Source organism: Narcine bancroftii, chromosome 4 (genome assembly GCF_036971445.1).
Source record: "Narcine bancroftii isolate sNarBan1 chromosome 4, sNarBan1.hap1, whole genome shotgun sequence".
Lineage (NCBI taxonomy): Eukaryota > Metazoa > Chordata > Chondrichthyes > Torpediniformes > Narcinidae > Narcine > Narcine bancroftii.
Window position 1 is genome coordinate 182,263,520 of NC_091472.1, and position 11,101 is coordinate 182,274,620.

General features: G+C 41.3%; 1 long non-coding RNA gene across 1 annotated transcript; it reads left to right on the forward strand.

The window, feature by feature from the left end:
• Nucleotides 1-313: 313 nt before the first annotated feature.
• LOC138760004 (uncharacterized) lies at nt 314-10,868 on the forward strand. The gene is made up of 3 exons (XR_011355318.1): nt 314-420; nt 9,614-9,663; nt 10,786-10,868. It is a non-coding gene; the product is annotated as an uncharacterized lncRNA (long non-coding RNA).
• The last annotated feature ends 233 nt before the right edge of the window (nt 10,869-11,101 follow it).

Genomic DNA, 11,101 nt, shown 5'->3' on the forward strand with positions numbered 1-11,101 from the left:
TGGATATAATAACAGCATTTAACAGGCTTCTAGATAAATAATTGAATATAGGGAATAGGTGCAGATGTGCTATGTGCAAGCGGCAGACTGTTCGTTTAATTTGGGCATCACATTTGACACAGACATTGAGTGCCAAAGGCCAAGGGCCTATTCCTGCGCTGTACTCTCGTGTGATAAAATGGTGCAGATGCAAAGGCTCAGTAGATTGAACAACATAGTTAGCTCCTTCCAAAATGGCTTTTCTAATGATGATTTTCACTCCATTATAACCATAATCCTTTTCTTGTTTCTTATTGGAGAAGGCAGGCTGTGATTAAAAAGAGGCTGCGCTTTACCACAAGAGACCCGTGGGACAACATTTGCTTTGAAGAATGCATGTCTTCTTCAGCAGGAGATGATGAGGCAGGACGTTAAGATCTGGTAAGGGTTTTATATTCCAAGGCTCCCTGCAGAGAAATGGAGAATAATCAGATAGTCTTTACAGCAACATGCAGAATTCATGCTTGTGACATGGAGAGAATATCACTGTGACTTGTTTTTGATTTTTAGATTTATAATCAGTGTACATACATCACATCACAACCTGAGATTCTTTTTTCCCTGTGGGCGAGGCAGAATTACTACTTACTGGTAGTGCAAAAAAAATTGGACTCAACATACACATGTAAACAAGTAAAGAAATGTAAATAAACTGACTGCAATAGAGAGAGAAGAAAAATCAATGAAGTACAGCAGTAAATAGTCCTTAAATGAGTCCCTGATTGAGTTTGTTGTTGAGGAGTCTGATGGTGGAGGGGTAGCAGCTGTTCCTGAACCTGGAAGTGCAAGTCTTAAGGCACCTATATTGCTTTCCTGATGGCAGCAGTGAGAGCAGAGCATGTGCTTGGTGGTGTGGATCCTGCTGCTCTCCGACAGCAGCATTCCCTGCAGATGTTCTCAATGGTAGGGAAGGTTTTTTTTTCTGTGATGTCCTGGCATGTGTCCACTACCTTTTGCAGGGCTTTATGCTCAGACATATTCATGTCCCCATTCCAGACCATAATGTAGCTTGTCAGTACACCTTCTGTAGAAATTTGCCAGGATTTTTGATGTCATACCAAACCTCCATAAGCTCCTGAGGAAGTAGAGGTGCTGACGTACTTTCTTCACGATGCCATTAGTGTGTTTTATGTCACTGCATCGTTGATCATCTCAGGCTTTGAGAGCCAGCTCTCTAGGTGGCAAGCCCTGGAGAAGTAATAACCAAGTTGCCCAAATCCGCCTTGCAAGTTTTAGACAGGAGACAGAGAAAGGGATCTCTTCATGAGGGGGGTAAAATTGCACCCTTTCCCAGGTGTCAAGGTCAGGAAACCTCAGTGTTCATTGTGCGGTTTTTAGTAGGAAAATGTTTCTTCCCAAGCAGGGCAGGGTGCAGGGAACCATTTGTGGATTTGTGAAGAATCCCCAAACAGATGGCTACCAACGCAGAGGAATGCTGCAGTTGCAGGAACCAGGGGCTGAGGGTCACCTTGCAGAGCCTGCAGACATCCTTGGGAAGTGTGGCAGTACCAGGACCATCTGTCACACTGCATCCCCACCAGGAAAGGCAGACCGAACAGCTGTCCTCCCGGCCTGCAGTTGCAGTGTCTCTGCATCGTCCTGTATGGCGATGATAGTTAGAAACATAAGAATAAAAACATGTCAGGATATCCTTCAGTCCTTATAGGCCATGGAATACCCATTACTGTTGCACTCCAATCATCGCTACAGCTTGTTTGCACTCAGCAAGATTCCACATCAATGAAATAATAACAAGATCATCTCTTTTCAAGAGTGTATTGAGAACTTAATGTTGCCTTGATCGAAGAATGCACTCAAATCAGCAAAACATTGAAGACTATTGTGACAGATTACAGATATGTTTTTGTGAGATAATTTGGGGCAAGTTTTTTAGTGCAGGTCACATGCAAGCACTTCAAAACAGATCTCATTTAAAATACTGGAGATCTGCTCAACCCAGACAGGCCAGCTCCAAGAGCCTTTGCATTAGCTTCACTAATGAATTGTTGTTTTGAAAAGCAACAGATGAAAGAACTCGGAGGAGCAGTTCTGAGCTGCGGGCTGTCTAGAGTGCAGCTTGCTGTTCTAAGAGGGTCATGTGGTTTTGCAAGCAGAGAGGGAGTCAAACAGGCTTTTCTCTGAGAGAGAGAGACAGAGAGACAGAGAGAATTCAGTTCTGGAGTTTTACAGTCAGCAGTAACAGCTGGGACTGGAACAGGACAAGCTTGTGGAAACCCCATTTGGAACATGGGTTGTCAGTGCTTAGTTCAGCCTGGTCAAAGCCCTTGTGGTTCATACAAGAGGAGAGGACTGACTGCCTAATGTTTCACTTGCAATATGAGAAACAAAAAGGAACTCTGTGGTGACCTGAAAGAAAGAGGTTATCATCTAGAAAAGCCTGATGGGGCACATTTCTTCGGCAAGACGCTGACGTGGCTGATTAAAAGGAATCAGTTGTGATATCCAGCAAGCCACAAATCTCTCTCTGAAAACCGACAAGAACCTTCCTGAGCGGTAACCATTTGCCTTTCAAGCACAAAAGCTTGGTGAACTTCATAAATGTTAAATTCTGTGCACAGTATAAGAATTGCCTGATACCAGTGAACTTTGAGGAATGAGAAGTGAGATTGGACTGTGAATCAAAGAAATTTTCTGAACTTACACACATTACATACACATGCACTTAGAATTCGAAGGGGGTTAAGTTAGGCTAAGTTAATAGTGATGTTAAAGTTTGATCCTGTTTTCATGTTTAAAGATAATTAAAAGCAACCTTTGTTTAGGTAATCATTTGTCTTGGTGAATATCTATTGCTACTGGGTTTTGGGGTCCTCTGGGCTCGTAACACTATGGATGTAATGCAGATAAATGGAATTAGTGTAGATAAGTTCAATGGGAGATCTGGATATTGTGGGTAGAAGAGCCTGTTACTGTTCTGTATGACTCCATGACTCCTTGACTCTACTATGCCACAATTATTAAAGTACATGTAGGTTACTTAGAAGAAAAATATTACTCTGTGGAATTTGGAGTTCTCTTCTACAGATACCTGTTTAATACTTAGAGCTTCCAAAACTAAAATCAATAGATTATTGTTAGAGGAAGACAGCAAGAGAAATGGATCAAGATGAATAAATGGAGCAGAGGTTCATATCAGACATAATCTAATTGAAGGATTGGATTGGATTGAGGACCTAAACAGGCAATGCTCCTATTTCCCAGAATACTGGAGCTCTTCCTTCACACCGCCCTGAACCATCAGGCTCCGATATTGTCCTTAAATCTGGAGTGTTTTGACTCTGAGCCAAGGGAGCCCACCACCATCATCCCTGGATTGCCAGATTTCATTTAAATTTCATTGTAGAAAATTCCATCTCTTTCCTCATGGTAAGATAGAGAAGATATTTGCAAATGGCATGAGGATTTGTACTGATAATTATGGAAATAAGTGGATTCAACTTTGAAGAATGATGGAAATATAAAATCAGATGGTCTTTGGGTGAAAATTCTTCTTTCCAAGTCACAATTCTCCAAGTTGCAAATAGAGATCATGCCTCCAGTTCCAAGGAGTTCACAGAGAGCCACACATTGGCTTCAGTGGAAGATTTAAAGGGACATTCAGTGTTTAATCTCCAGCCACCATCATGAAAGAGAACATGGAAACATCATTGGGAAGAGAAGAGAGACTCATGAATAAATGCCATACTATGGCACAAGTGGAAATTGTTCACATATGTATATTTATTTATTGTTTAACTGTCCATGAACAAAAAGCACAAATCAAAATGTACTCGGTGAATGTTTGGGGATAGTATTAAATTCAAGTTTATTGTCATCTGATTGTACATGTACAACCCGACAAAAAAAACAGTGTCTCTCCACACCATGATGCACGCACAAAAGCACACAATACACAACACATAATAATCGCATAAATAATCAAAATAAACATGTATAGATATTTGGAATGATTGTCATAATTACAAGACACTGTCTTATCAGTTTCACAGCCTGTGATGCAAGCTATTCCCCAGCCTGGCGGTCCTGATTTTGATGCTTCTGTACCTTTTATTTGATGGCAGTAGCCTGAAGCTACTGCGCGCTGGATGGAAAGGTCTTCTATAATTCTTTGAGCCCTGTTTAAATAGTGCTCCCAGTAAATGTCATCTACAGAGGAAAGGGAGACCTCAGTGATCATCCCAGCTGTTTAAATGATCCTCTGTGTAGACTTCTAGTCTGGTGCTTTACATATTGACAAAGTCAAATAGAACAGTCTCAATTGTGCTCCCTGCAAAACTGGTTGTCAAGCCTTGCCCTCCTCAGCCAACTTAGGAAGTGTAGCTGTACCTTCCTGACTATGAGGAGATATTTTGAGTCCAAAATAGATTGTCCCTTATAAGCACGTCAATGCTCTCCACGATGGAACTGTTGATATGGAGTGGAGAATGGTCAACCATAGTCCACAATCATCTCCTTTGTCTTGTCCATGTTGAGACTCAGGTTGCTGTTCTCACATCATTTTACAAGCCTTTTAACCTCATCATTATTGCTGCTGAGGCCAACTACTGTTGTATCATCTGCAAATATGACAATTCTATTGGAACTGAATCTGGCAGTGCAGTAGCAAGTCAGCATCATGAACAGTGAGGTTAGAAGGATGGCAGGATTATCTTTGTATTGCCTGCTTAGAAAGATGTTGATGGATCTCTGCCAGATTGATGGAGACTCTGGAGACAGTCACCAAGATCATTGTCAACAACCGACAATAGAGATTATAAGTCATTAGTTCTCCTTTCACTCCAAATAACAGCAGCCATTGTGCAAAACCTTGAGTTGGATCACGCCCAATCCAGTCCCCCAGTGGGACCTGGTGACCATGATCTGCCCACAGCCATATGTTTCAGTGCAGGATTTGGAAGACCTGAATGGCATCTGGGCTTCGACCACTGACGGCCCGCTGGAAAAGAGCGTTTAAATCTCTCTGACTGTCAGAGAGATACTGAAGCATGAAAAAGTAAAATATATTAAAGTCTTAATTTATTAACCTGAAAAATAAGTGCAAAATAAAGAATAATTAACCTTCCCTTTGCTCTCTTATCCATCGGATTATGATTTTTATTGGAATCACTGGAAACCTATGTCAGATCTGAACTTTTGCCAACACCAGCATGAACAGCCTGATCCAACTGGTCGGTCCTTTAGTGAAAATCAGGGTCAGCGTGTTCCGCATTCATCTCTATCATTGTTAAACTTAGATTTGTTCAATAGGACAGAGTATTTTAAGAAGGTATACGGCCATTCTTTGGGAGGCTCACAGGATGCCCTTGAATTCCATGCTGAGTGATTGAAAGGCTTGAATTCCTTTCTTTTTCAATCTTTTTATTGGTTTTAACATACACAGATTACACGAGTATAATGTTAAAGTAATATCAAATTGTAGCCGACTGCTACAAAGAAACACACACACACACACACACACACACACACACACACACACACACACACACACACACACACACACACACACACACACACACACACACACACACACACACACACATGTTAAGCTCACTCCTTTATTAGGGCTGGAAAGGCTGCTTCTATACTGTTCAAGTGCCCACCGTTTTTTTGGTCATTGACTGAGTCATCCATATGAATAACAATAGCGGGTGGGAACATCCATGCATGTGAATACCCTTCTTTCCCAGCCTGTTTCTGCTGAGTTAGCTGCGCAGCTTGACCAACACCATTTTAGGGCTGTTGGTCTGATTCTGCACCAGCTTCTACCCTGCCGGTTCGTTGTCCTGGGAGTCACTTTAGCGATTTCTGTCCACGTCTGCTGCTGCGCGATGTGTTGGCCCGATCTCTGCAATTGCAGGCCGCCACAAAGTTATAAATATCAGTAACAGTGAACAAGGTACATATGAACCCGTGTTATTAAAATGAAAGGGAAAAAAATCATATTGCTAATCTACAAATCTAGCCCCACCCTATGAGGGCTGCTGGCCAAGTTAAGGAGTCCACTGCTAATAATAGTATTAACAATAGGCTCGAGAGAGAAAAAATAATAATTAATATATATATGTTTTGAAATAATTGAAAAAATAACCCCAAAGAGAAAGAAAGTTAAAATCCATTGCAGTAGTCAAAAACCTATTTTTTTTCTAGAGACAGACATGCCATCACATCCGACAACCGTTGAGTATGAGAGGGAGGGACAGCAACTTTTCATCCCAGCAAATTGGCCCTTCCAGCAATGAGGGAAGCAAAAGCCACTACATAGGATTGAGAAAAAGTCAATGTTAAATCCGTTGGCCCACTCACTCCAAAGATAGCTAAGTTAATAGAATGGCTGAGACATTTTTGCATCAAGAAGAAAGCCATACAGGAAATTCTAGTTTTGTTTCATATGTTGAGAATCATGGAAAGTTAACACAAAATTGATGGAGCCTGTTCCACTCATCTTATCCAAAACAGATGGCTGAGTCCAATCACAGTATCTGCTAGCTTTGTGACCCCATGGATCTTGATTCTCCAAGCATATTTGAGACAGGTTGAGGGTTTCTTCTCCATACCCATGCACCTGGTGGTGCAGCTAGTAGAGTTCCATTAATTCAGATCCAATCTTGACCATACTTTCTTCCTGTAAATGTGTGTTTAAATTGTAAATTACATTTAATTTTTTTTTAATTTTAATTTTAAATTTAGACATAAAGCAAGATAACAGGTCATTTCAGCCCACGAATCCGTGATGCCCAATTTATGCCTAATTAATCTACAGGCCACCCACCCCCACCCCCCCCCCCCCCCACCGCCCAGTACATTTTGAATAATGGGAGGAAACCGGAGCCCCTGGGGAAAACCCACGCAGACACAGGGAGAATGTACAAACTCCTAACAGACAATGTGGGTTTCGAACCCCGCCCTCGACTACTGGAGCTGTAAAGGCGTTGCGTTAACCGCTACGCCAACCATGCCACCCAGTGCTTTTCTCCAAGTGCTTCAGCTTCTCCCAAAAACATGCATAGCTTAGCTGGCCACTGTAAATTGCCCCTGCTGGAGAGGCGGGTAATGGTATGGGAGGAAGTTGATAGTAACATGGGGAGAATAAAGTAGGATCAAATGGGAGCTTGATAGTCAGTTGGGTCTCGGTGGTTTGAAAGGCCTATTACCACACTCTATGGCATCCTTTCAGGTCGAGAGCTTCTTTGACCATCATTCATCTCATCTTTCTGCTAATTATTTTGAGTCTATTTTCCACCGATTTTGATACTGCTGCTCAGGAAAATTGACTTGTCCTGCACCCCACACCTGCACAGACATATCTGTCCATGGCCTCATGCACTGTCAAACCCAAGCAACCCATAAATTCAAGGAGAAAGACCTAATATTGCGTCTGGGCACTCTCCAACTGGATGACATCGACTTGTCTGGTTTCTTCTAGCCCACTCTCTGTTCTCCCTTTCTTCCTCATCCCTCTTTCTTCTTCCCTTCAGCTCTCCATCCTTCCCTCTCTATTCACAGAGCCATCCCCCATCCCCTTTCTATACTGGTGTGCCCTTCCTCCCTTACCCATCTATCACCTCCTGCCTGTGGGACTGTGCTCCTCCCCTGGCCTCTCCCCCACCCCCACCATTCTGTTCAGGCTCCTACCCACATTTTGCTCATACCTTGATGAAGAAAGGCTCAAGCCTGAAATGTTGGTTGTGTACTTTTATCTTTACTATATAAAGTACACTGTTTGACCTGCTGAATTTCTCCAGCACCATGTTTTTACTTCAATCACAGCGTCTGCAGACTTTCTTGCTTTGCACCTGTCTTGTTCCTGTTTACTCCATCTAGTCATTCCATGATTTTACACATTTCAGATAAGTAGGCTCTTAGCTTCCACTATTCCAAGCAGATGACCCAGACTGTCCAGACTTTCCTCGTGGCTTCTGGCAATAGCCTCAAAAATCTAAACTAGAAACAGAACATTCTAGAACAATTCAGCAGGTCATGGAGAGTCTGTCGAGAGAGGAACAGTCAGCATTGTGAGTCTCCAACCTTTTGTCAGAACTCAGAAATTTCCTCTGCACCTTTACAGTATGAATAAGTCCACACCTGTACTGTGTGCCTCGGCCAATAAAGGAGAAAATTCCCTCTGCCATGACATTATCTACCTGCCCTGATACATTTAATAGACCACTCTAATACAGGGGCGGCACAGTTAGCATAGCAGTTCATGGCTATTTAAGTGCCAGCAACCCAGGTTCGAATCAGGTGCTGTCTGTAAGGAGTTCTCCATGTATCTACATGGGTTTCTTTCAGATGCTCCGGTTTCCTCTCACCGTTCAAAAATGTACTGGGGTTGATGGTTAATTGGAAGTAATTCGGCAGCATGGGTTCATGCACCAAAAGGGGCTGTTATCGTGCTGTATGTCGAAAAAGCCTTCAATCCTCAACGTCCTTTATTCTCTACTTGCTTTTTGCTTCTCCCCAAAAACTATTAAAATGTTCCTGCTGGTTTGTCCGATTTTTGGGGGCCTTATTCGGATTTTAAGTTGAGGAAAATATTCTCACTGAACTCTTCCACAAGTTGTGTCTAATTAAGATCTTTATTTGCTCATTTCTCCGTTTATCGAGAGTAAAGTGAAAAGCTTCGATGCTCAAGCCTTTATTTCAATATTTTAAGTTGCTTGAAGCATTGCATTGTTTACCTTCTGATGCATGTTGAAGCCAAGTAAATCTCATTTCCCACAGCAAATTTGTGTGGAAAATTAGTTTAATTGAAATGTACAATGAATTTTGAGCATGGAAAAAAAATAGAAAATGTAAGAATTAAAAATAAACTGGTCAGGGCTTCTTGAACAAAATGGCTTCTTGAACGAAATGGCTTCTTGAACGAAATGGCTTCTTGAACAAAATGGCTTCTTGAATGAAATGGCTTCTTGAATGAAATGGCTTCTTGAACGAAATGGCTTCTTGAACGAAATGAAATGAAGTGATAGCCAAATGTGCTATACCTTCCTGGCAGTGCGGTTAATGACTAAATTCATTGCTTGTTGTGGGGTCTAAAGCTGGGTTAAGGCAGATGAAACTAACTCAAGCCAACTGCTTTTTTTAAAAAAAATTCTGGTTCTATTTGTTGCAAGTTGAAAGACCAGGATGATTCTCATTCGACAGACATTTTTGGAGGCTGTCATTGAAAATGAGGCAAGATCTATTGATGGTTGTTTTGTAAGCTTAAGTATCAGTTGTAGATGGGAGACAGATCAATAATGAGGGGATATAACCAGATCAGTATGAATAAGTCCAAAGTGCATACATGTTTTCTACATGCAAAGAATAAATGTTTAATCTGTGACAGTTCACAAGTCTAAGGTCAAATGCATTCGTAAATCAGTGCTGAGAATGGAGACCTGAGAATGAGCTCTAACAAGCTGATAGCAAGTAATGAAGGAACAAGCTATTACATGCTGGTTTAAGGTTGATTTGGGGAATGGGTTTTGTTGACACGGTCTCTTGGTTGTTTTGAAGGAATGTGTAAATTAAAAAAAAACATGCATTGATATGCCACCCTTCCTCTTTTCAGTACATTCCACTACACCTTGCAGCCAACAAGTTGTTTCTTCAACTAGACAGGTAAAATTTCAGTCTCTTGGTGTTTTAATCACACTACCATCAGCGTTCACAACTATTGCCGAGGCTAAGATTCAAGTTCAAATCAAGTTTATTATCATCTGAGTGGACAAGTACAACCCAACCAGTCCTCGGTGCAAGAAAGTTAATACACAGCCAGACGTAACACACCTACAGACAAATAATACATATGCAGGACAAAGATTGCAGAAGAACTACGTCTCTGTATATTCAGTATTGCAGATCATTGTTATCAGAAGCAAAGCAGACCAAGCACCAGTTAGCACTTTAATGGGAGTTTTCACAGGGATACAAAGTGCACTGGCTTCACCTGGAGGGGAGGTGTTTGCCACCGGGTTATCTTGCCCAAGAAACCCCTATGATGCCAAAGCTCATTGCAGCATCTAAGATATTCTTTCTGGGGTTGACTTTGACTTCATGTATATTTTTGAATGCATTATGTACGTTTGTGTCAATTATTAAAAGGAAATTAAAGCTCACCTTTGTGAATGGCAGCAGTTGGTATTGTTGCCTCACTGCTCCAGTGACTGACTTTTGGCGTTTGCACATTCTGCGACCATATTGGTTTCCTTTCAATAATTTGGTTTCTCTCACATGCTAAAGACATACTGATTTTTTATTTGGTCATTGTAAATGATAGATGATGAAGAAAAACCAGGGATAAGTTAATGAGCATGTGAGAGAGAATGGCTTACAAGGAAATAGGATAAATGCCTTTATTTTGAGGTCTGCCTAGGTTTGATGGGGTGAAGGGTTTTTTTGTATTTTATTGACAGCACAGTAAAAGCCGATCCCATCGATTTTTCTTCTTCCCACGAGGTGAGAATGCTGAACGACAAAAGGAACTGGCCACACTAACCTCCTGAGACTCCTATTTATGATTAAATATTTATTTATTTGTATATATGAATACTTGTCCTGAATATGTATTGTTTGTACTTGTGTTATGTCTGGTGGTGTGTCTGAATGTTTTTCACCGAGTACCAGAGAACGCTGTTTCATCAGGTTGTTCTTGTGAAATCAGATGATGATAAACTTGATTTGAACTAAACCCATGCCACCCAATTACACCCAAATTAACCTACAATCCTGTATGTTTTGAAGGGTGAGAGGAAACCGGAAGACCCAGTGGAAATCCACAGAGAATGTACAAACTCCTTACAGACAGTGCCAGAATCAATCCAGGTCGGTGGCGGTCTAATAGTAATGCACTAACCGTTGTGCTTTTATGTTGAATATTAATTTGCCTTATAATACTTCTTCATACATTACTACCAGAAGAGCATTGGTTCCAAATGATATTGTGAAAATCCGGACAGTATTTCAAAGTTATTTTGATCTCAAGGCATCATGGAAATTTGGCTAATTGCCATTTTAGGAAGTGAGTTCCAAAGTTGGTGTAATGGTTATCCTCTCCTTT